General features: G+C 44.9%; 1 long non-coding RNA gene across 1 annotated transcript in view; it reads left to right on the top strand.

Moving 5' to 3' along the window:
• Positions 1-21283, top strand: part of LOC134471513 (uncharacterized) — a 77835-nt gene extending 56552 nt beyond the window's left edge. Inside the window, exon 3 of the long non-coding RNA XR_010040964.1 lies at positions 20345-21283. This is a non-coding gene — a long non-coding RNA (uncharacterized LOC134471513). The remainder of the gene's footprint in view (positions 1-20344) is intronic.
• The last annotated feature ends 4179 nt before the right edge of the window (positions 21284-25462 follow it).

The following is a 25462-nucleotide window of genomic DNA, read 5'->3' on the forward strand; positions in this document are numbered from 1 at the left end:
TAGTTCTCTAGTGATCGCTCCAAAATCCCAGTACTTACTGGATGATGGATCTCATCAGGCCTCGGCAAACACTACACTACACCAAATTGAATTGCAGAGTTTAGAGAGAGGATGCGGAAAGAAATCCCACATACAACTGCCCGTTGAGTGGGAAATGATGGTTTTCTATTCCAGGGGACCCCAGAAAACAGACCACACTACTGCTTGCAAGAATGAAAGGCAGTGACAACTTCTTAGCCAAAGCCTCTACTGAATGCCCTTTCGGTGCCTAGGGGAAGAGTCGCACATTCTGCATGTGTTTGTCCCAGGCTTAGTCCATGTTTTCAAGTACTTAGGAGCAGCAGTATTGCTTGCCCTGGTTTCTCCAATGGACACGCTGATGGGTGGGCTGGGGTGAAGGCTCAGGACGGCTCCTCTGTGTTGAATCAATGGTCCCTACTGACAACCAGGTCCAAGTATTGGCGGCTCTGATTAACTCCTGAAATGTGTCCCTTACTGGGACTGTGGGCTGTGTGTGTGTGTGTGTGTGTGTGTGTGTGTGTGTAGCATTTTAACACCACCCCCCTTTTTTGGTTGTGCTTCTTAGAATTCAATAGGGTAATTTAAAGAAAGATTAGGAGGAATAAATTTGAAAATCCAAGTATTCTTCCATTGCTGCTTATAGAGCTAACTCAACAAGTCTAAATTATTTGAATCAGCAGGGCTGGATTTACTAAAGACTGATTGCCGGTAATAACAGGAAGGCTCATGAGGAAGCTTCGTTACAACAATCACTCAAGAACATTATGACCTCAGGAATCACTTCAGATATGAGCAGGGAGGGAGTATCCAGAGTTTCTCATGGGGACAGAATGTCCCAGAATGTGCCAGTCCAGACAGGAATTACTGCAAGCAGAGTTCATGCTCATATTTTTATTCCTGCCCTTTCCTAAGCTGAAAGCAGTAATGAAATCATAATGGCTTTGAAGTAGCCTGTTTTTCTTATTTTCTGTTTATTCTTCCGTGTTATTTCCAGTTCTCCCCACACGCCTCTCTCATCGGTGAGGAGGACTGGACACTGCACCTGCCTCTCTCCAACCACTGCTTCCTCCTTGTTTCTGTCTTTTACCCCGAAGGCTTCCTATCAGGTGAAGAAGGGTGGGGTGCTGAGTCCTCCGCACAGCTTCCAGTCCCCAGCTCGGCACCAAGGTAAACCACGGCGAGACGGCGAGATGGCATCGAGGGGTGGCCGAAGGAGCAGGGAACTGAGCCCAGGGGTGGAAGGTGTGGTGACCAGGGGACAAGGCAGGCACTGCAGAGCTCGGGTACATCCCAGGTCCTTGTCTTCAAGGTGCATGTGACCCTCTGAGCTCAGCCTTGCTGAGCTGTCCACACTGGGCAAGAAGACAACCAGAGGTGACATGCTGTAAGTGTGCTTGCACAAGCAGCTACTCTGGGAAGCTGAAGCAGGAAGATCACAAGTTCGAGCCCATACTGGGTAACTTAGTGACTTGGCAAGAATTTGTCTCAGAATAAAAAAAAAAAAAATTCAAAAATTAGCACAAAACATAAATAAATAAAAATAAAAAGGGCTGAAGATGTAACAGCACAGAGGCCCTGGATTTGACTCCCAACACAGAAAGAAAGAAGAAAGAAAGAAAGAAAGAAAGAAAGAAAGAAAGAAAGAAAGAAATCCACCACAGCCAAATTAAGCACTAGGCACCTGCACTGCGAGGGGACCTGGCACCCCTTGCTTCACCCACGCTTTCCGTCCGACTTTCTCCCTCTCTTCTCCACTCCCCTGCGTCTCCTCTTCTTGCCCCGTCTCTCTCCCTCTCCGCTCCTGTTGTTTCCTGCTTCCTCTTTCTATCTCCCTTTGCTATCCCAGCTCCTGATTCAGTGTAAGTCCCTCACAGAACATACTGTTCAGTTGAGCAAGGCCACCATGTCTGTGTAGTGACTTGCACAGGCCCCTTGGGTCCCCTCTATCCCCGCCTCTCAGGGGGAACAAAGCCAGGACCCCTGGAGAACCCGTGCACACAGCCGCTGCCTACAGAGAAGTGCTGGGACGGGGGTGACTTCTTCAAAGCAGTGCGGGGTCTCTTGGTGTTAAACGTGCGCCCTCCACTCACAGAGCCCAGGCTGTGCACTGGGCCCAGGCTCCTCTCAGTGTCCCCGGTAGCACAGAATCCAGTCCAGGCTCTACATCTCAGGGTCTCTATCCTGACACCACAAGGCACATCCCCCCAAGATGAGCAAAGTGAGGACAAGGGAAACCAGAGCCCTGCCCACTCACCCCAATACCCTAAGACAGAGAGCAGAGCCAGGCTGGTCTCTTTTATCTCAAGTCACGTATCTGGAGAAAATGAAACGAGCACACCAGGAGCTACCGCCCCGCTACCCAGGTTTAGGAGGAAGCTCAGAGCGTGTCACTGGGCCGGAAGAAGACCCAAACCCCACGTTCAAAGCTTGAGTTCTGTCGAGTGTATGTGGCTTTTGCAACCTCATAAAACCTAAACATCACCTGTATCAACACCAGGGGAGTCAGGGAGCTGCACAGGCAGGGTGCCTCCCGCCTCTGCCAGCGTCCCAGTGTGTCAGCCTGTCATCCACCTCCCCGAGGGCGGAGCACTCTTCTCACCCCACAGTGACAGGCTCCAAGCGGGAGGCCAACATCACAGTGGACCTTATGTCTCCTCACTGTCCAAGTCACCAAGCCAAGAACACTGGGCCCGGGCTGGCTGGCTGCTTCTTGAGCTTCCCTGTGTCTCGCAGGTCAGCCAACCTCTGCTACCATCTGCTGCTCACAGCTCTGCCCGCGTAAATTTCTCTTCAGCCTGAAGACGACACTCCCCCCCCCCACCTTAATTATGGTTTGGAAACACAATTCAGAGCCATGCTGCATGTCAAGACTGCGATTCATTAGTGTGGGGAGACTGTGGGAACCTGTCCTCACCTCTCATCAGCCGTTGGAATGTGGGTCCTCTTCTGTTTAGTTTTCCACAATCTTCACAAAGCGCGATGCAATATTGGTTTCTAAGGCTTTCCCGAGCAACTGTCTTCTAATGGAAAACTTTCACAAAAAAATATGTATTGCATGCCAAACAGCTAACCTCACACTCATAAATATTTATGTTTCAGGCAAAGTTGAAACATCATTTGTTAGATGGATGCGCTTCTTTGGAGTTCCAACAAGAAAATGCCTGGAGACTTGAACTCACTTTTCCAGCTGATAGGTACAAAGGCCCCAGTCGGGTGCTGGGGAGTGCCGCACAGGGGGACAAGGTGAAGTCACTGAGAGTTTCAGGAATCGGTCGTCTCGTTAGAACTCCAAAGCCATCTCCCTTCTGCTATGGTGGAAGACAGAAGCGCGTGCTGGGAATGTGCCAGGATCTCATGCTGCTATTCAGAAGGGGCTTATTGCAGTGTTGGGGGCTCCAAGTGTGGTCCTCCCTCTAGGGACCACCACATCTGCAGAGGCCTAGCAAGATATGCAGATTATGAGGTTCCAGAAAGACCTACAGAGTCCAAAAGAGGCCCGGGGCAGCAGGTGTCTGCACTCATCTCCGCTTGCCAAGGTGATTCCAGGCACCTTGGGTTGTGAGACACTGTGGTTTGCAGTTCCTAGCGTTAGAGAAAGCTGAGTTTGTCTCCACTCAGTATGACCCAGGGCCTCTGGTGAGGGAGTCAAACTTTACTTTCATTTTGTTGATCTAAGAAAAGGCAAGAGGACTGTTTTTGCCCGCAGGGTTGCTAAGAGAATCTGCGGAGAAAATCTGTACAGATTGTTTGTTATAATTCCTGGCACAAAAGAAGCATATAATACAATACATTTTTTATTATTATAACTGAATTAATACAGTTTAATCCAGACATAAATAGACTGTAAAAACACTGAGGGAAGAGAAAGTTGCATTTCTGAACAATTCTCAAAAGTCAAAGCAACCTTGATTGAACTTGGATGATTAAAAGTAACTGCATGTGAAAATCAATCTTCCCTTCCCATCTGAAAGAAGGATGGCCTTTCTGGAGCGCGATGGACCGAGCCCCTCCAAGCGTGTCTGTGAATCCCTCGGGCCCTGGCTTGGCTTTGGCTGCAGGGTGGAGACCACCTCCAAGCAGACGCCCATCCCCTCCCTGCCCTTGCCCCAAGGAAGCCCCTTGCCTCTTACTTACTGCGCAGGAATTTGCTGACCCACAGCCAGGGAGTTGGAGAGCCGCTGCGTTCGTGCTGGACCCTAGGAACTGCAGGAGAATCCCATGGCTTGGAAACTATCATAAACTCCTGGAAGGCAGGACTCAGTGATCAACTGGTTTCTGTTCTCACCCACCAGACAGAGGTCTGATTTACCAAAGACCCAGGAAGACCAGGCACCAGCTCAGGAAACCACTTTGGATTCACTGACAACCCCACCTGTTGACCTCTCGTCTTGTTCCCTGGACTCACTTCTAAAACAAGCCACCACCCCGCTACTCAGCCCCTGTTCTATGGCCTGGCATGGCCACCTCGGCCAACAGGAACAAGGACCTGGAAGGTGGTTTCCCTGCCATGGTACCGGGATAGAATCCGCAGCCTCCGCAGAGCCGCACCTCCAGCTCCTCTTTACTTTGCCTCGTGAGAGTCTCAGAGCGCCTCCAAATTCCTCAGGCTGAACTCCAACTTGCTTTCCTCCTGCCTCAGCTTCCCATACTGCTGGGATTACAGGCCTGTGCCACCACACCCAGCTGGGGGTGAGTGGTTTTAAAGCTTGTTCACTGGTTTGTGAGACAGAACAAGGATTGTGACACTGAGCTCCTCACGAGGGCTTCATTGGAGTCCATGAAGCTGCTGAAATTTTATCTGAATTCTGTGTGTGTGTGTACTTACACCAAGACCAAACAGCGTGGAGCATGCTGTGAGTCACAGAAGCTCATCACAGCGCACTGGGGTGAACTTTTAAGTGTTTCTGATGTATTCAGACTTTAAAACCTTACAGAACACTTTGAAAGGGATAAAACATCAACTTGTTCTTGCTTTTACCAAGGGGATTTGACCCATCCAGTCCTTGCAGGTCCATCCAAGGCCCTGCTGACCACTCCTGCCTGTGCCCCTTGCCTGGTGCCTGGCCCTCTTGCAAGGTCCCCTTCCATCTCACTGGTGTTAGTTAGTGTTGGCTGAGATTGGTCCTGTAAGAAGTTTACCTTAAAAGCACAGGCATGAAGGAGTCATCTGACCCCTTCAGAGGACTTGAGTCCAAACTGAGTCTCCTCAGGCTGCAGTCAAGGTCAGCAGGGTTGTGTTCCCCTGGATGGAATCAGGGAGACCCCTGTCCCTTGTCTCTTCTGTTTTTTCTGTCAGGGAAGTTGCATGTCTGGTCTTTTTGGTTGCACTCTAAATTCTTGCTTCTGTGGTTTGTCCCCGCTCTCCTACCACTCTCTTAAGAAGACCCCTGTGATTACTGCACCCTCCTGTGTGTCCCAGAGCCATCTCCCCTCTCTCTAAAGGCCCCTAACTTAATCCTGCTCTCAGGGACTCCTGGTATAATGTGACCTAACTGTCACTGCTTCTTGGGCCAGGATATAGATTGGCATGGGAGCATCACCCTGCTATCGCCCAGCCTGAACTTTCTCGAGAGTCCTGGGAGAAGGGATGCTCTGTGCCAGCTTTGGTCATTTGCCTTCCTCCATTACCACTCCAGTGTCTGGACCATGTGGGAGCCCCTCTGCTGTCCCTAGCCCATGCTACTATGCACATCCTGAGTACCAACACCATCCCTCTGTGTGCCTCTCAAGCTTTGTTTCCATTTAAGACTCATAAACAGACTCTGTGCCATTTGTACTTGGCACAGGCAGACTGTGGACTGAGCCCTCTAAAATCAAGAGTCCAAATAAACTTTACATTTCAGATGTCGGATGTCTTGTTTCAGCAATGAAAAAGCAACCAATACAGAGAGACATAAGAAAACTAATACAGAGAAATTATTTAAAAAGCTCTATAGCAGCAAGCTAAAATAAAGGAAATGAATCAGACTGCAGAAGTGCAAGCCTTTGAAATCTGCCAGCCAGAATCTGGACTTCACTGTTTACTACTTAATCTATAGTTCAGCTTTCTCATCTGTAAAATGGGGGTAGTGACAGCCTTCGTTTAAAAAAATGGAGGACAAAATGAGACCATCTTCACAAAACAAAGGAATATTTGATGTAAAACATTTGTGCATATTTGTTAAGCATCTGTTCCTGCTGTTATTTGTTTTTATCACAAGTATCCAGCTGATAATCTTGTGTTGGTATTTGTTCTTTGACATGGAATTAGTTGCGTGATTTCTCTGTGTGTGCTTCTGTGTCATCTCTTCAGCTTCATAAACAGAGATGAATCTCCCTGTAGACAGACGTTGGAGGGTGGAGGGACAAGGGGATATCTCAAGGGCTCCTTGCAGTGGGCTAGTAGTGGGCTCAGGTGATGGCAGTCATGGGGTGACCAACTTGTTCTTAGGATCAAAAATAATTTCAGAGAGCCTATTTTTATCAGACTTTCTTTTCATTAGAGAAATGTTCTTGCTCAGTATGTTACATGGGATGACTTTTAAAACGTAAGATTCTGTTTTCATCTGAACCTTGCCTTTCGCATAGGGTACTGCTCATGTTTTGGAGAAATCCTTTTCAGAGAAGTGAGTCCTTCAATGAAAGGAAAGCATTTTGAGCTGGATACAAGCAGTGTGAGTCAAATCCAGGTGCCCTTGCAACATGTCCATAACCAGGAGATGCCCAACTGGGCCTCAATGAAGACATCAAACCAGAAATTGGGAGAATCAGTGTCAGCCTGAGCCACAGATATCTATTGTTATGTAAAACAGTCTCACCTCTTCCCCCTTCAGTTTGTTCACTAAAGGAGGTTAAACAATGATCCCTTCTATTTAAAATCCAGAGAAATATACAAGCTGAGCTGAGCTGTGGGTTTCCAAGTAGATCAAACTCACCCACCATCAAATGTGACCTTCATAAACCATTGGGAGCAAAACCTCATAGAAGGTCTGACCAGACAAACCTCAGCCCACAGACCAGGCCTCTCTCCCTTGGATCCCTGTGTGACTCCCTCATACCTCAGTGCAGTCTCACGGGGAAGCTGCCTTCCCACACTGTCTTCATTTTTCTGGAAGGTGTCAGATGTCCAAAAGCACAGAACTCAACTGCACGTTCCCAGCAGGAGACACAGTCCCGGTTCTGTGTCCCTCTCTGAAACTGGACTCTATCTTCCCTGGGAAGTGGCCAGTGGGGTTTTCTATCTAATCCAGTGATGTTCCTGGTTGTCTCTGTGTACACAGTGTGGCTCCCTCATTAGATCCCGGCAGTCATGGAATCATGGAACCTACACCAAGTAGCTTTCCAAATAACTTGGCTTACTTTAGAACTAGTGAAACAGCTACCTAAATACATAATCACTTTTTCTAGAGTTTTTCCCACCACTCTATGTGACATCTCAATGCATCAGTAGCTACTTCTCCTGCAGGATGGAGGAAGGCAAAGGTGGGCAGTGTGGTGTCTTTCTTCTTATCTTTTGCTTTCCAGGCCACAGCTCATGTGTGGCATGGAGTGAGCACACCCAGCAACAGATCTGAGATGTGGAGAAATTTCCTCATGTCAAAAGTATTGATTTACACAGGGAAATGTGAGATAAGAACCAATCAGACAGGACACAGAGCAATATAAGGAAGCACGGGGTCACTGCTCCCAAGATGCTTTGCACATCACGTGGTTCCGAAGGAGGGCTGAGGGACAGAGATGTGAGGTTTGCTGTGAGACTCTGAGAAGACAAAAAAAAATTGCATAAACCAGATAAAACACTTTCCTTCCACAGTCTCCATGCTTTTTGTGCTTCTCCACTATCCACATTTCACAATCAGAAGAGGAACACTTGGCTGGTAAACGCATTTCTGCTAAATGGTTGGGGAGATGGAATGCAGTGGTTTGTCATTTAAGCAATGGTGTTGGACAGACTTGGGGTGCATTTTGATTCTTCTGGGAGCCCTTGGGCAAGTAAGTTTGCAAACTGCAGGATGCTGCTTTTTAAATGACTGTTGCAGGCCCATAAACCCTTGGAGCCAGATGTGTTTTGGAATTCAGAATAATTCAGAATTTGCACGGGTAAAATGATATGTATACTACATATTACATACCTCCCTGGCAAGCTCTCGAGTAATAAGACACAGACATAATTTTGTGGCACAATATTCAAAGCAAGCGGAGAAAAGGAAGACCGTAAGTAGTCTTGGGTCTGTTCAGCCAGGTTTTGCTGCCAAATGAATTTGTGTTCAGTTTCCCTAGGTTGAGGCTTAAGATATCTTTCTGGAAGGGAGGAAGAGCCAGTACCACATCGGAGGGTGATGAATTCTAGACAAGGTGCCAGCACTAAGTAAATAGATCTCTGCTTGGGGTACCCTGATTCAATCTGAGCCCTCCCAGTTTACACTGATCTTACTTCCGCTGGGCTCCTTTCTTCTGTAGCCCGAGTTACCCACTTTCTCATGGAGGAAAATAGTTGCTCAGCTAATGAGCCCCCCATAACTGCTTAACTAACTAGTCCCCACTCTGAGAAGCTGTATCCCATCATCCCCTCTCCACATTAGGGGCCAAGTGATGGCCTCAAGATGCAAGCCAGACCCCCGGCCCCTGGAGGAAGTCTTCACCTGGATTGTCTGCTTTCCACCACGGGGAAGCAAGCCCTAAAGCCGATCTTCATGCCCTGACTCTGTGCCAGCAGCCGCACCCCATCCCTTCTCCCAACTCCTCCTCCAACCTGACATCCTTTCCTGCTGCTCCCTCTGCCCCAGATGCCTTTCCTCCTCTCCCATCCCCAGCCCTGCTCCCTTCCTTGTAGGGTAGGAGCTCAGTGGTGCCCCCAGCTGCCCACACCTGGCCCAGGTGAGGCCCCATCCTCACTGCTGTCACCGTTGCTCGTACTCTGACCTGTGCTGCTGCAGAGTTCTGTGATTGGTGGGTTCAGTGTCCCCGGGGGCCGTGCTGCCCACCCCTGTGTCTCAGGCTTTTCAGCACTGCTTGGTGTACAGTGTTACCATGGTGCAGTTGTTTAATTAACCAAAACCAGAATGAATGCACAAAGCACCTAGGATTTTCAAATTTCCTTTAAATCGCTCAGAAGCCTAACTGCAACCGTGTGCCGAAGCAATGCTATCGATATTCTGTGGATGAAACAGCAAGAATCGGAGAAAAGTCAAGGTGTGCAAAACCTCCCTGGGTGGGTACCGGTGCATCCAGGGCAGAGCTGAGGTCCTTCTGGGGCTCAGGCCCTGTGACCCGTGTGTTCATCAGCGATGAGGGACACAGGGACAGCATCGGGTAGTCAGGTCACAGTGGAGCCAGGGCAGACCGAGGTGACGTGTGGATACAATGCCCTGTGGAGGTGTGGGGAATAGGACCTCAGTGAAGGGCTCTTGTCCGAGCAACAGTTTAAAAGAAGAGGTCCTGGCTTGAGGCCTGTTGTACAGCCTGCTCTCTGGAGCAGTTGGGCATCAGCCACAGAGGACAGCCTGACGTGTCCCCAGAGACAGAGGGAGGATTCTCCTCCGCAAGGACCCGCTCCTCACCCTGGAATGCTCTCCTCCATACACATCTATAAAAGCCACTATGGGGCCAGGGATGTAGCTCAGCAGCACAGCGCCTGCCTGGCAAGCCTGAGGTCCTGAGTTCTATTCTTGGCACCCAAAAAAAGCAAAGCAAAAGCCATTATGATAAGTAGGCCAACACCTCTGTTCTGTCAACCCCAAAGCACATGTGTAACCTTTGCCATTTAGACTGGTGCTTACCCTGACTGGAATATGAATTCTTCTTCTTCTCTGAGCTAAGTGAACACTGTAGTCTTACCTACAGGCGAGCCTCCATGATGCTCTTTCCACCTCCAGGAGATACAGCACTGAGCTCTGCCCCAATATTTTAAATACTATATCTTCTCTGGTGATCAAAAGTTAGAAATGTATAATAGGATTGTACTTTTTTAAAAAGATGTCATGTCAGGGAATAGTGTTTAAAAATAATTTCTTTCGATAGGTTTATGTCAGAAAAGTAGAGTCTCATATATACTGTAAAGAAAAGAGCACCGTGAATGGCTGGGTGCATCCCACAGCACAGTTGTTAGAGTACACTTATGGGTAAGAATTGGTCTTAGTGCATGAGGACAAATTTGGGGATTAGTGTGTGTGAGGGTTGCTGTTTGTCAAAAGATAGGAATATGACAGGAAAGGGAGGATGGAAAGTGCTCCTAGAAAGAAGTGCTGGGACCAGCAGGTGACCTTCATCTGCTTCTAATGATCCCGGGGGCTATAGTGGATTAACCTTGAATTAGAGCCCTGCGCTGCTGAGAGGCGTGAGAAGGCGGCTCTGACTGAAGGGCAAATCTGCTGCAAGAAATATTTTTTAGGGATGTGATCAAGAGGAGGCCACAGATTTCATTCAGGGGTGGTTTGTGCTTTGGTCTCAAGCCCCAGATTGCTGATGTCCTCTCCTGTCAGAGCTGCAGACCCCTGTGTTGGAAGCCAGGGTAACAGGGTAACAGCGCAGGTGATGTCATATCTCACCTAACAGGCCAACTTTCTTTCTCCCTTTGCAGAATTTTCCATAACCTCATGTATTAGGCAAGTGGGAAGACTTATTCTAACAATCATATGAATTCAGGGTCCATCCCATGATGCTATGTGCCTGACTGGTGCTGACCGTAAAGGTCAACTAACCATGACCTTCCCCATGGGACCCTCCTGCACCCTATCCCAACTGATCCATCCAGAGACGCAGAGTTTTATTAGGTTGAGCCAAAGAGAAGCTGCATCTAGATCTATCTGGGCACAGGAGCCAGTGAGCATCGCTGAAGTCCCTCTTTCCCTGATCTGCACTAATAAAATGCAAACCCCAGGCCCCAAAGCAGCTGGGATCCTGCCATGTGGCTGCTGGGCAGAGGGGCAGGCTCTGCGGACGGCCTGTCACCCCAGCCACAGGGGCCTTGGAAACGCCTGGCAAGGTGCAGTCCCTGGAGGCCTCGCTTGTGGTTGGAGGATGAATGAATTAAGAAGAAAGGACGGGGTTTTTAGGCCGTGCAGGCAGTGCATGCTCAAGTAACCGCTCACTGGATGTCTGTAAAAATCAGCAAGTAAAGCTACTGAGACACTAAAACACTTTTTCTGAGAACCATCAGGAAATCTTAAGGCTAGAAACGAACATATGAGAGGAAAAATAATGTTGCTGTCTCCTTGTGGAAAATGAAATAGGGCAATGTCATAGCTAATCACAGGAGCACTTATTCTGAAGTAGCTCTTTCCCTGTCTTCATCACTGACAACCTTTTAAAAAAAAATAAAATATTTCCATTAAGTCACCATTAAAGTTAGGCACATAGAAACATATTAAGTCAGACGTAATATATCTGAGAAAATAACATGGCATGCCTGGTAGCATGTTTCCTAACGCTATGGAATTGACAAATAAAATAGGACCTATTTAAAAGACTAAAAGCAATGAAATAATCCTGAGTTGTGTATCCAGAATTAAAAGCAGAGCATACAATGTGGGAAGGTTAATTATATCAACATATAGCTTCCGATGAAAGGGAGTGTACTTATCAAAGTGAAACACCCAGGGAGACTGGTGGTAAAAGATTGCATATCTGTATCTTTAGCTGCTGAAATCCATTATACTCTTGAATTATAATAATAACCAGAATAATAGTAAGTGGCACTTAAACAGCACCTTTCAAATTAGACATTGTGGCAGTTTGCATTTCTGTGGGCACTGCAGTGAGAATGCTCCCTACACATCACCTCATAGCAAGAGGACCCCCCCGACAAAGACACCTGGTCCCTAAGCAAACAAGGAGCCACCCTCAGACAGGCCAGGCACCTCTGCCACCCTGTGACACAGCAGAGCCACAGCCCAGCACGGCTGTCTGCAGGCTGTGCTAACACTCACACGATTGCAGACACCACAGGTGCTTGAAAACACTTTCTTAGCATCTGAGGGCTCTTCCACAATCATTCAAAACCAAGCCTCATGCTTAGTGTTGGTGGGAATGAGTCTTACACTATCACTGCAGCTGCAATTCAAAAAGTCCTTTTCTGCATGTGATATGACTTGAACCCCACAATTCCATCTTCGGGCAGGAAAAACAGGCATGATTATACCCCAGCCTCAGTGTCTAAAATCAATGCATGACCAGAAAGGCTGACCAGATGCCCCAAAAGTTTTTCACAGGAAAGATAAAGAGATAATATTAGATGTATGCTAAACACTGTGCAAAAGCTGTCTGAATCTGTGGGTTCTCTGGATACTGATTCAATCAAGCACAGATCCAAGACTTTCAGGAAAAACAAGTGAGTCAGAACTGACATGTGCAGTTTTTGATTGCTATTATTTCCTAAACAATACCGCACAACAAACATCTGTGTGTTGTCTACCTCACTGTAAGTATTACAGGTAATTCTGGTGATTCAGCATCTAGTGGAGGACGTGCATGAGTTATATACCACACCACTGCAGAGAAGAGATTCTGTGCCCATAGGTTTTGGTACCACAGGGGTTCCTGGAAAGAGTGCCATGTGGACAGTGGAAGAAAGGCCTGTGCAAAGCGGAGCTTTACCTTACACACCATTCTAAACAGAGACCATTAACAATGCAAACATCATCTTTTACTGACCTTTGAGGGCCATCAACCCCAGGGTAAGATGCATGGCACTGACTAATGTTAGGGCACAGAGTCCCCTCCTAGGAGCCTGGTTTCAACTGTGACACTGTGTTTCCCTCAGTTCCCTTCACCCTCAGTTCAGGCCCACAGAGCTGGTGTAACCTCAGTGACACGGGGCTCCCTGACTGAGTGGACTGGTGTTGTGAGCCTGGCTTGGGTTAAACTCGTACCGTGCTCTTCTCTGAGACCTCTGCTTGTTGTCTTGGCATCTCTGCACTTTTGTCTCCTCGTCTTAAATATTGGAAAGATAGTGTCGGCAGATAAACTGACTTTGAGTATTCATGAGATGAAGCGTGAAGTCCTTAGAGCTGCACACATACAAATTCATTAAATAAGCCCTGAAAATCAAAGAACTTCATGTATGCTGTGACATTCTACTGACTGTTTCTCTAGACTCAGTTTCTCCAAAAGCCCTGCTTTTCTCATGTCCCCCTGAATCAAGCAATGGAGCCTCTGTCTTTCTCAGTCACTTTGCCCCAGCACCTTCAGCTTTAAGCGCACCCTCTCCCCATCCTCCTTCTGTCCCAATAGTGAGTGTCATTTACAGTGTGAAGGGAAAGGAGAGAAAGAAAGAGCTGCTTTCTGAGAGCTTCCATTTGACAAGGGAGTTGGCTATGGTCACCTTCATTAAGCAGAGCCTGAAGGCAGGCAGGGGAGTGGGGACCTTTCCTGGGGGTCACAGCGGAGGCTTGGGGTGGAGGTTATAAATGCCTCTGGAAGCTGCAGGTGACTAACTAGAATGTCTAGGATGGAGGCGGATGTCCCTAGCTTTCCTTGATTGTTTGTAACCGGAAGTGAGACAGCAGTGAGAGATTAGGAAGCTGTCAGTTATAAATCAAACCCTGGCTGGTTGCGAATGACCATAACTCGGGCCATTGCTTTGTTTGGGGATTGTTACTAGAGACAGTGGCTTGACTTTCTGATGTGCAGAGATTAGGTTGCTGTTCTGGGCTGGTTGTTATAGGCCAGGTGTTAGTTGCAAATTAAGGGTCAGAGTTCTCCTCTTAACACTTGTACTGTCCATTTGTACATCCAACAGGGCCCAGATTCTTGCTCCTTTGTGTTTCCTGGGTTTGCACCCATTCCCCAAGCCCTTCATGCCTAGCACCACATGCAAGCACACATGCCACTCACAGGGACATCACAGTCTTGTTTACAGCTCCAGCCTTCAGGCCCAAAATCAGCAACAAGATCCAACATTACACTTCAGGCTTCCCTCACAAACTGGATCTAGAAGTGGCTCCAGCCATGGCCGGAGACAATAGGCCTGGCTGGCAGGACTGAGAGGGAACCCCAGACAGTGGCTCAAACACTGGTACACCCAAGCCTGGGGGGGGCAGCACCCCACTCTGGGTAATGGGGGAGAATATGCAGGTCAAGAGTTTCTTCCTTCCTGGCTCCTTCCAGCTCTGACCACCTTGCAGGTCCGTCTCCAAACCACCTCCTCCTCCTCCTCCTCCTTCTCTTCCTCCTTCTCCTCCTTGAGAGTGAATCATGTTTCTTAATTCCAAAGATTTGGTGAATGATAGTGTTTGAATGTGTGTGGGTGTGCGTGTGCGTGCATGTGTGTTACTGTAGATCAAACCCAGGGCATTCACATTGAGCTATCTCCCATGTCTCTTTTTTTCTTTTTCTTTTTCTTTTCTTTTCTTTTCTTTTCTTTTCTTTTCTTTTACTTTAGACACATACACACACACACACACACACACACACACACACACACACGTATTTTGTTTTTTGAGACAGTCTCCCTGAATCACCAAGTTGCCAAGACTGGGCTCCAACTTGTAATTCTCCTGCCTCAGTCTTCCAGAGTCTGGAATTGTAGGTTTACACCAGCTGGTTAATTTTCAGTGAACATTTGTAAAATGAATTTCCTCCTGGACATGTTGCTTCGTCACTCTGTCTGTCTATCGCCTATGGGTGTCTATCACTATCTAGCTCAGGTTAGAGTGGATACCTACCATGGCTTGTAAAGCATTGAATCTGTCTGTGACTGGAGAGGTAGAAGAGTCCCCCAAGGCTGTGCTCGGCTGGTAGGCACTCATGGAGACAGTCAGTCTGCAGCCCCCCTATAAGGAGACATAGGATACCCACTTGGGTCTTTGAAAAGCTTAAAGGCAGCCCCATTCTTGGTGGCGTCCTGGAGCTCTCCCCATCCCTGTGGGCTTCCAATCTGCAGGAAACCACTGAGTGCAGCCCACAGGCAGGCCCAGGTTGGCCGGGGCATGGTGGGAATGCAGGTTGAGGCAGCACTTGGGTAGCCTGTGACCTAGAAATCCACCTTGACCTCAGCTGGCTCTTCCTCAGGGGGGAGGCGGCAGATGGGAGACAGCAGCTCCCGTGTGAGGTGTTTTGTGTCTATTTCTCGGACATGGTGTGCACAAGTGGGGCAGCTGAGGGGAAGACGGGCACGAAGATCATCAAGTGACAGAAAAGGGAAGCAGGGGTCCATCTGCACCACCGACGTCAGGCTTTCTCTTGCCCCTGCGTCGCATGGTGCTTTTGTTTAGGAAAAGGATTTTGATATCATGGGCACCTTAAGATACTGTGCATATTAAAAAGAAGCAGTTTTTAACTTTTCCAAAAAGTGACCTGGAGAACTAACCTGCTGTGAAGAGTCATCTGGAGAAAAATGGTACAGCTTGTGACCACAACACTCAGTGACATAAATCAGACGCACAAGTATCAGTGTCACACAAGAAACCCAGAGTATAAATAATTTAAAAAGCAAGACACAAGATAGATAATAGGAAACAGAGGGCAAATCTTGTGCAAATGAAGAGACCAAGAGATGGCAGGGGCGGAAGGCGGATGGAAAAGGGATGCAGAGGCGTTGTGTGCGTGCACTGCCTCCCCACGAGGAATGTGATCCCTCCATCCTACAAACACAGAAAGAAATGACATTAGAAGAGATGGATGTGCTTAACCTGATGGGAGCAATGCACAACGTGAGTGTGAAACTATCACACAGGGCACATAATGTGTACAGTGTTCATGTGTCTGAATCAGATAAATGATATTTGACCCATGCTCGGCCAGGTGACCTGAGGCCTTATTCTGTGTCATTTCTGAGGCAGAAAGATTAAAGGCTCTTGGAAAGGATGGGTATGGGCTGGGATTCTGGCTTAAAAGAATAAAATTAAAAACAGCTTCTGGGATATAATAATGACTCAAGGAGACCCTTGCGGGGGGTCTTCACTAGAAAAGGAGGGCACACAGCCTTCAAGTGGTAACACAAGATAGGCGCAGCACACCTGGGGCCCGGAGAGGAGCAGGATGCCCAAGACTCAGCAGCCTGAGGGCCACATGGCAGAGTGAGATCACTGGAACTGAAGGTCCGAGCCAGCCCTCAGCAGTCCGGGAAAAGCTAGCGCCACCTAGAAATTCTGATCATTTGTTTAAACCTTAAATTCCAGTAAGCAAATCTTGTACTCAACTTTTCAAACCTAAGCTCGCATGTCATCTTGAACTGCAGCAGAAGATGGTGGCTGTGCAGTCAGTCGTGAGAACAGCTGAGCCAGCTCAGTTCTGGGAGCCACTAGCCCACAGCCTGGGCTGCACTCACACTGGATGGTCCAGTCTCCTGCTGTGCTGAATGAGCCAGTTTCCCTGAGTGAGACCTGTCCTTGCCCGACCTGGAAAGCTGTCCTGAGCATGTGACTTCCTGTGTGCTGTCTGTGGGTGTCTTTCTCTAGGAAAGCACCGCTTACACAGTGTTCCCCGCAAGTTAAAACAAAGGCCACTTACACTCAGGGTAGACTCTCTGGCACTGCAGACCACATATCAATTTTCCTCTGGGGTAAGATGTAAAAGCTTATCTAGAATATAAAGATTCAAACTGTGGTCAAATCAGGTGCATAAAGTTTAGAGTCCTTCAAGGAAGCCTGGCAGAGTCCTGAGAAGAACCTGGGCCCTTAGGATGGTGGCTGCCTGAGCCACCCTGGTCACCCAGCCCTGACCTTCTTCCAGTGGCAATCGAAGTGCCTTACCAGCTTTCTAACAGGCTCTGAAGCAAAGAGCTAACATGCTAGCGTTTCTCTCTGCATGGACTTAAAACTCTAAGGTTGGGACCCAATGTGATACGTGTAACCACCTGCTAGGCCAATGCATGAAAAGCATGCTTGCCTTTCATCCAGCTGAGTTAGAGTGAGCACAAGTTTTTGTCTCTGCCCACGAAGCCCAGTGGGAAGGGCTCCTCCCTGGTAGGCACTGGCTGCCGCCTAGAAGAGGCTCGGAGGCTCAGCACTTCCCAAAGAGGCAGCCTGCAGCATCTGGCAGGAGGAAAGCAGAAGCAGCATTTCAGAACTGCTTTCCCAAGAGCCAGAAGGGCGTCACTGGGATATGGATGGAGGCGGAAGACAGGACGGTTGTGTGGATAAAGGAAACCTAGTATGGACAGGGCCATAAACTGCCACATGCATGCACCCATGGGGTCACTAAGCAGCCCTAGGAAGTCCTACCCTGGGGGCAAACTGAGCTCCCAGGAAACACCTGAGGCATGTGGAAATACAATCTGCAATGGTGCAATTTCCTCCTCCGCTATCTGCAAGACTGGACATGGGACGGGAAACCCAGGGAAGCGAAAGGCAGGCGAGTAGAGTAAATGTGGGCAGGAGTGAGTCCAGTATCCACTGAGGGCCTCCCGCCAGACCCCAGCTCTGATTCTGCTTCTCCTTCAGGTGAAGGTCGCTGGGAAGCCAGCCATTATCATTCTCTGGGAAGCCTGGAGGATTTGGCACTTTCTCCCCCACGGCCCTGCTGGCTGCCCTCTCCCTTGTCTGCTTATGATTAGGGTCCCCTGAAAGGTGGGCTCTGGTGCGTGAGCTCTGCAGAGAACACCTTGCCCTTCTGCACTATGAGTATGCACAGTTGTTCCAAAGCCCCCGCTCCCCTCTTGCAGCCCTCTCACTAACTTCTCCCCATTTTTTTCAGTACTCAGCTTTAGTCACCAGGAAATATTCTGCCGATCATCCCAACGCTGCTATTGCTGCTACAGACCTGACTGCAACATAAAAGTCCTAATTAAACTAAGGTCCGCTCCTCTTCCATTCTGTCTTCTTTCTCTTGGGAATGTTGGAGTCCCAAGCTAAGTCACAATCCCTGGGAACTTTAATAGAAATCAAAGAAAATACGTGGTTTGAATTCACTATGTGTTCTAATAAATAAAACCCAGCAATAGTGATCATAAATCCCTGGTGCACCTGTCACTATATCTGATGGGACCAGTTCCCTCAGCCATTGGCACTGCAGCCACCGAGGCACAGGTGCCCTGCACGTGGGTGAGGGACACTTCCTGTGGGTAGAGGTCAGTCCCTCTCTCTTTCCCTCTTGTGTTATCTGTGCTTGGGTTTGGTACTCTATAGCCCATAGCAGTAAAGTCAATCCATTCCTAAAACCGCCCTCCTACAAATACTGAAGATAGCTCAATCCTCGAGCCTCGGATGAGGTAGAACTTGAGTCACATCTACCTAAACGTGTTCCTGATGGGAAAGCTGCAGAGGGCTTTGCCAGTGGGTCTGTGTGAGAAGCTAAACAAGGCGGGCTGTCCTGATTTGGCTGAAATGCCTGCACAGTGGGAACCAAGCTCATCTATTTTCCACTGGTTCCTTCAACTAATTGTTTTTTTTTTTTTTTCAAAAGTATATTTTGTCTGACATGGTGTCACATGTCTATAATCCCGGCACTGGAGAAGCTGAGGCAGGAGGATCATCTGGAGTTTGAAGCCAGCCTGGGCTACATAGTGAGCTGAAGGCTTGTCTGAAATACATGTCTCAGAAAAACCCAAAACAGTGTATATGTATGTATGTATATGGTACAAAGGCCCCTCCTGCAGATGCCCAAGGACAATTTATACACATACACTCACACACACTCACATACACTCACACACACACATTTATATTTTAGATCCATAATTTCTTTGGTTCTTTTACATCTTCTAAAATTATTCTTTGAGAAAAAAATAGTTGCATAATACTTTCCCTCGCTGTCCAGTGTGTGAATGGTGTGTTTCTTCTGTGTATGTTTACTGTAATTACTGTAATATAGTGGCTATTCCTAAAAAATATAATGGACAAAATTTAAAACAAAGATTAAAATCATCTGTTATAATTTCAGAAATCACCAGGGTTTGTCCTCTAAAGATGTGAACGGATCAAGAAATGAAGGCTTATGTTTTATAACCAACAATGTGCTGAGAATAATTAGCTCTGATTGATACAATAACTAGGACCAATTCACAGAACTAAAACAGCAATCCTTCAATAAACTTTATTGACGAACTTGGACAAAAACAGTGGCATTTTACAATAAGCATCGTAATGATCAATATTTTAAATCGTTAGTCTTTACCACAATATGGCTGATCTCTGTTGTACACTGTAAACTAATTTAAATGGGAAAACGATGTGGCTACTGATATATTTATTTACATATTTGGAAACAAACTTTTAGCATTTCATTAAATTCTTTAAACTATTCAGAACTTTTTGTCCATAATTACATGGGATGAGGAAGAAGATGTTTGTCCTTGTCAATTCAAAGATAAAGAGAAATGGAAATTTTTAAAAGATAATTTTAAATTTAATGTAACTTGTATAGACCTATACATTTGCTATTAGACTAGGCTTGATATTCATATCTTCTTGAAGTTAAAGGAGCAAAATAAGTTCATCACTTTAATATTATAATTTACTGCTCTTTGAAAAAGGCTCATTAGAAATAATTTAGTCTATTCTGAAGGCTTCCATGAAAGAAATCCAGATTTTCAAAATTACATCAAAATGCAATGCGTTAAAAAGTCAGTTAAAATTTTTACTTTTTGAAAATGAAGAGTACATGTTTAAATCCATAAATGAAAGGATTATTAAAGTCCCAGTGGATACACAAAACAAGGCTAGCAATGTTCAATTCGAGAATGAATTTCAAACATAAATGGAATGCTCTGTTTAGGCATTCTAGCTGTAAGGGGTGTTATTTGTAATCCGTTAGCAGACCGAGGGGCAAATGCTCCAAGTGGAATTGTATATCCATGAATAAAGAGTGAATGTGGAGGGTGCTAGGCAAAGCCTTGTTTAACAATTTTGTGCATGTTTTATAATTGCAGGGACAAAAATGCATATAAGTTACAATGCTCATTTAAAAATCCATTCACAAATCATTTGGAAATTTGTAGAATTGATCTTCTTAATTATTCCATTAAGTTAACTCCTAATTGTTAAGTTGTTATACATTCTGGCTATCAGTCACTGACTCTTAATCTTTGACAACAAATCATTAGTTTTCCTTGCATGTTTGTGTAACACGTAAACTGCCAGCAACAGGCGAAGGGTTATTAAACTGATCCCCAAAGGCTCGTATTTTACCTGACCGGGACATGTCATTTTGGTCTGACAAAGTCGAGGCATATATTTTCAATGACCTGAGAAAGGTTTTTAAATCAAGCTGTGAAAATTTCAAATAGCCAAACATAAAATACAGAAACAAGAGCAATCTGCACTGCACAGACGACTGCACTGAAGCCATTTCAGGTTTCACCCAGGGAGAGTCTGATATTCTCAATCACGGTACCAGAGAATTCCTAAGCCTACAGCTGTCTGGCCACCTCCTGTCTTCTTGTTTATTTTCTGTTTTCTTTTCCTAGGAATCTCCCGGTGCCCTCCTTCATGGCTCCTTCTTGCATTCTGAATGGGACAAGTCACCTCTGCTGAACATTTAAGAAGAGTTTCCAACCGTGCTGCAGCATCCCTCCAACTTCCAGCTTCCACGGTTGCTTCCTTAGCCTCATTCCTGCTGTATCTGCTAAACTTGGTTTTTATTAGGGTCTTTCTCAGATCCCAGGAACCCTGGTGTTACTTTAGAACTTGTGTATTCCCTGCTACCGGCCAGGAAACGGGCCACGTCTTCCACCACTGCTGCCCCATCCCCTAGGCTGCCATATCCAGGAAGGTTGCAGGGTGCAGGGGAGGCACCATATGCAGGTCACAGGCCACTGGTGGTTTCAGTGACCCAGCGCCCTTCTCGTCGCCGCCCTTGGAGATGCTGCTGTTTATACACATCCTGCTTCTAGAATATTAGCTGCATTGCTTTTCTCTAACAGCTTCCTTTACTTTTAGGTCTTTTTTATATTACTTTTTAAATTGTGGGAATATATACAAAACATAAAATGTACCAACTTGACCGCCCTCACCACCATGCGACTGTAGACCTCTTTGGTTGTGCAAAACTGAAGCTCTTGCCATGACAGGAACTCTGTCGTCTCTTTAGTCTGCTTCCTGGCAGCCCCCACACTACCACCCACCCCCACTCCCTCACTGTTTCTCTCTTGCTCCACGACTCCCCGACTCTGTATTCTGAAAGGCTCGGTACACCCACCAGTCCTGGAATCATGTGTCCAAGGAACCCTTTCGAAGTGACCCTCACGCCGTCACCAAGGTGCACTGGTGTTCCCTTGCCCCTGCCCCACTTCTCCCCTGTCGCCTACCCCTCCCTGCTGCAAGGTTATGACGTCATATTTACATACAAAAGCTGATTCTTTTTCTTTTGGTGCTATTTTCGTACTACAACATCACAGTTCAGCTGTTCCGAAGACCATTTTTATTTTCCTGATCAAAATAATCTTTTAAGAACATTCTTATTAATTTCACAGAAAGAGATCTTTGACCCCTCTTTGTTACTAATTCCATATAGAGAGAAATTAAAATGGCATTTGACATACATAATAAGTATACACATATTTGATATGGAATTTCTTTTTTGTTACTAAGATTTGAAAACTTAAAGTTCTTTCACAGTAAGCATGTACGGATGGGGAAAACATTACAGAAGAGAATAGAATTAGTATTCAATGCTGAATATGCATTCCTTTGTCTGTTATTGTTGTATGATATTGTAAACATCCTAAAAAGATTTATGATTCTACTTAAAATCAAACTTATATTTAAACTGAAATGTCATATTAATATATTACAGCTCTATAACAATTAAAATTTTAGTGGTTGTGACATTATACACTTGGAAGGAAATACCAGCATAAAATATTTGCAAAGACTGATATATTAAAATAGTAAAATATTTACATAAGATCTGTGAATAGCATGAAAGTTTTATATAACCCTAATAAAGATTTTTTTCATATTTAGACAATATCCTAATTTAAGATAAGAGATCTGTAGAAAGAGTGTAGATCTATCAAGAAAGATACAGGTAATGGTATAGTTAAAATGAAGAAGTTAAAACACAGGAACTTCTGGGTCAGCAGCTAAATTTGACTTTGAACTCCTGGCATTTTTAACCCTGTTTATATCAGCTTTTCACTGCTGAAGGACACCAGGAAACCACCATAAACTCTATAGTGAACTATGTGAATGTCTCAGGTAAAAATCCCCATCAGAAGATGTCAGGCAATTTTCCTTAATGGACATTCTCTCTGTGAACCAGACAAACCAAGTGTGGTTTGTCACAAACTACAAAAGCATTCATCTGATCCCAAAGGTGACCATGACTTCTCAGTTTCTTCAGGACAACAAATCCAGGCATATCTCAAGGATATTAGTAATCTTTCCAGAGATCTACCTGAGAAATTCACGATCCTGTATGCTGAAAGTTATAAAGGTATTCATGACTCAAGCCTCAAATATATTTGCAGTTTTTTCCTTATATAACTGCTCTGTTTGAAAAGAATTTTGTACAAGGAAATTGCAGCTTCATTTGCTGTTTCCTGACCAGGTTGGCATGAATGGTTTGCCCCATTTGGGGTCCCTAGGACTGACACAGAGTCTGCATCCTCTTTCCATCCTCTTTCCAACACAGAAAGGAATTAACTCAAAACACTGCTAAAAACCTGGATAACATTAATGTCATCCAGTGTTCTTGTCATGCGGTGATAACCTGGTCCCTTTCAGCCAGGATGCTGCATGACACTCCATGGCAGGACTCTGCATCGGAGGAACTTTTTATCAACTCAAGGAAGAATTTTTTTGGAAAGAAAAATATATTGTATTGACTCAAATCGTATAAAGTTTCCAGACATTTTGTTAATAATTTTCTTCTTCTGCACACTGACCTTTTTTTGCTGTTTTCTTCTCAGAGCGTCACACGAGGATGTCAGAACTGTACTTGCAGAAATGAAAGTATCAGTGTGATGCTAATTTAGCTTCCACGGATAGGCACGTTCTGTTTTATAAATTACACCCTCTTGTCAGAAGTCAAAATGTATTTAAATAACTGCATGGAAATTGTCACCAAGATTTAAAATTGTGTGCGTCTTATGCCATTGTTGATTTAATCCATGGGTTTACAAGTGGATATATATTTATTTAAAATGTGTGCATGATTATCTTGTCGTAAATGTTATCTAAATGAAATGGAGATGTGAGTGTAATTTTTATGTGTATTTTGATAAAGTTCTGCATTTTAGAAACACATTTTAATTTTCAGGTTTAATAAGATATGCTAAGTAGTATTAGTTGCTGTATATTTTAGTGCCAACAAGTTTGTTTCTTGCATAGTTGGAATTTTCCTACAGGGTAAAATAAATATACATGTTTTCACAAAAATTATTAAAATATCAAAAATTAAAATGAAAAGGGGTTTTAATTTATGAAAATTATTTCCCGTTCACCAAGAAGAAAGCATTTGTAATTTGCATTTGTGTGTCACATGCTGGAAAATAAAATGTGGTCTCATTGAAATTGAGCATATTTACAAATATCCAAATCCTGAACAAATGATTTTTAATGTGAGCTTTAAAAAAATCTAATAGTTTTAAACTTGCTACTTAAACCTTCCGAAGAAATCTGAAAAAGAACTGATGGTTTACACCAACATAACTATTTTATTAGAAAAAAAATGTATTACATTTCCTTTCCAACCGTTCCTGATAAAAGATCAGATTTCATTTTCTTTAGAAAAAGTGCATCTTACACTTGAATTTTGCACTCACTTGATTTTACTTTTCAGAATGACCATACTGCTGTTAGAATAATCTTTGATGTTCCAAAAATGAAAAAATCAAAGTGAAGAGCTAAATCTGTTCGTTTTTCTAACATATTAATCTTGTCAAGATAATACATAAAAACCAATCCTAGAAAATTTTTCCCAGAGCCCTTTCTCCTCTCTTTTATCCAAAATATGAAACCACTTAGAAGGATAAAGCAATGTGAATGATTGCAGAGAAAAAGAATTCTAAGTAATATTTTGGCTACATACATTTCCAAATGACCCTGGTGGACTCACTTTGCTGGATCAGAAATGCTGTGTTTGTGTAAGTACTGACATTTGTCCCCTGCACTTAGCTCATATGAATGGCAGACTGAGAATTTCTAGAGTGGCTTTTTTTTTTTTTTAACAATTCAGCTGAGTTTCAAACCCCTGACAGTAACAAATACAAATTGCACCAGCCCCCCAAAAATTGTTGGGGCTAATTTTAATATTAATGAATTCTTTGCAACCTCAGTTCAGCGATTTCGATTAAGCTTTAATTAGTAGCCAGAGGGGAATCCAAAACAAAAATAAGGAGCTGAATTGCTAATTAAGTTAGTTTGATGAGGTAGAGTTTTAGTAAAAGACTGGTTGTTGTTAGCTGTGCAAGTTCTGACAAGCTAAAAATACTAAAGATTATCATTATTGTAACTAGTGTTCTACGTTACCACTAGCTCTCTGCACGAAGCAGACAGTTCATTAGAGTTGGAGGCTTTGGGCTGTCAGTACTGGAATTAAGGCCTTGTTAATAAGAGAAGAGTGTGTGGAAGTCGGATCCAAGACAAGTCTATGGGACTTTAACTTTGACTGGTTATAAATTAACTAGCTATTACCATTGCAACCAACTACACGCGTCTGTCCGCTAACAGTGTTGTGGGTTCTTTCCTTTCCTTTGCTTTTTCTTTTGCTTTTGACAGCCATTGCAATTTCCACAAGGACCTGACTTATTAGAACCTGATGTTACAAAGGAATTTGCCTTCTAGTCTATGGATGGTGAAAATATTTTTCTTTATATGCAGGTCCTGAACAACTTCCAAAATTCCATAATTTCATAATGAATTTGAAATTTAAAGCAATAGCTGGAAAACTGGACAGTCTGTTACTCAAAGATGAGATTATACCTTGTCCTACAGCACTAATGAAACTCCTTTGAGAAAAAAAATTGTGAATATTCTCAATAATAGGTTTTGTTTTTTAAAACATGTACTTGCATGATTATTATTTCAAATCTGAGAATTAACCCGTTGCTGTAATTGACTATTCCTTGTCAGATATGAATTCTTTCCTTGTAACCCCAAAGACTAATTATCCCCCTCAAAGCTTTCTGGTGCCAGGAATTCTCCCAAGCTACACAAGAAGAATGAGAACCATCTTTTGCAGGATTGTGGAGAATGTAATTTGATTTCTCCATACTCCACTGTTTTCTATAATTTGTATTTTATCCTTTTGCTTAAGGTTTCAAAGCCTACAAACCCAATAACTTAGGGATAAGAGAAGACAGAAAAATAAATGATATTGTTTCTGAGGTATTAAATGTAAGCCTGGCTATTGGAGCTGCATGGGCATTGCGAATTATAATCAGGTACTTTGACTTAACACTGTTTTGTTTTATAATAAGGTGGCTGCCATATGTTGGAGAAAACCTATCCGCCTATATCTGAGGGGCTCTGCACCTCTGTAACAAATCCAAAAACTCATTCTATAATACCTTAAATCTACCCATTGTAATGTAGCGCCACAAGTGAAAATCCACATCCAACTTTGCTCATGAATGTGGCTG

Source organism: Cavia porcellus, unplaced genomic scaffold (genome assembly GCF_034190915.1).
Source record: "Cavia porcellus strain 051 isolate PalLab524CR breed Dunkin Hartley unplaced genomic scaffold, mCavPor4.1 scaffold_18, whole genome shotgun sequence".
NCBI lineage: Eukaryota > Metazoa > Chordata > Mammalia > Rodentia > Caviidae > Cavia > Cavia porcellus.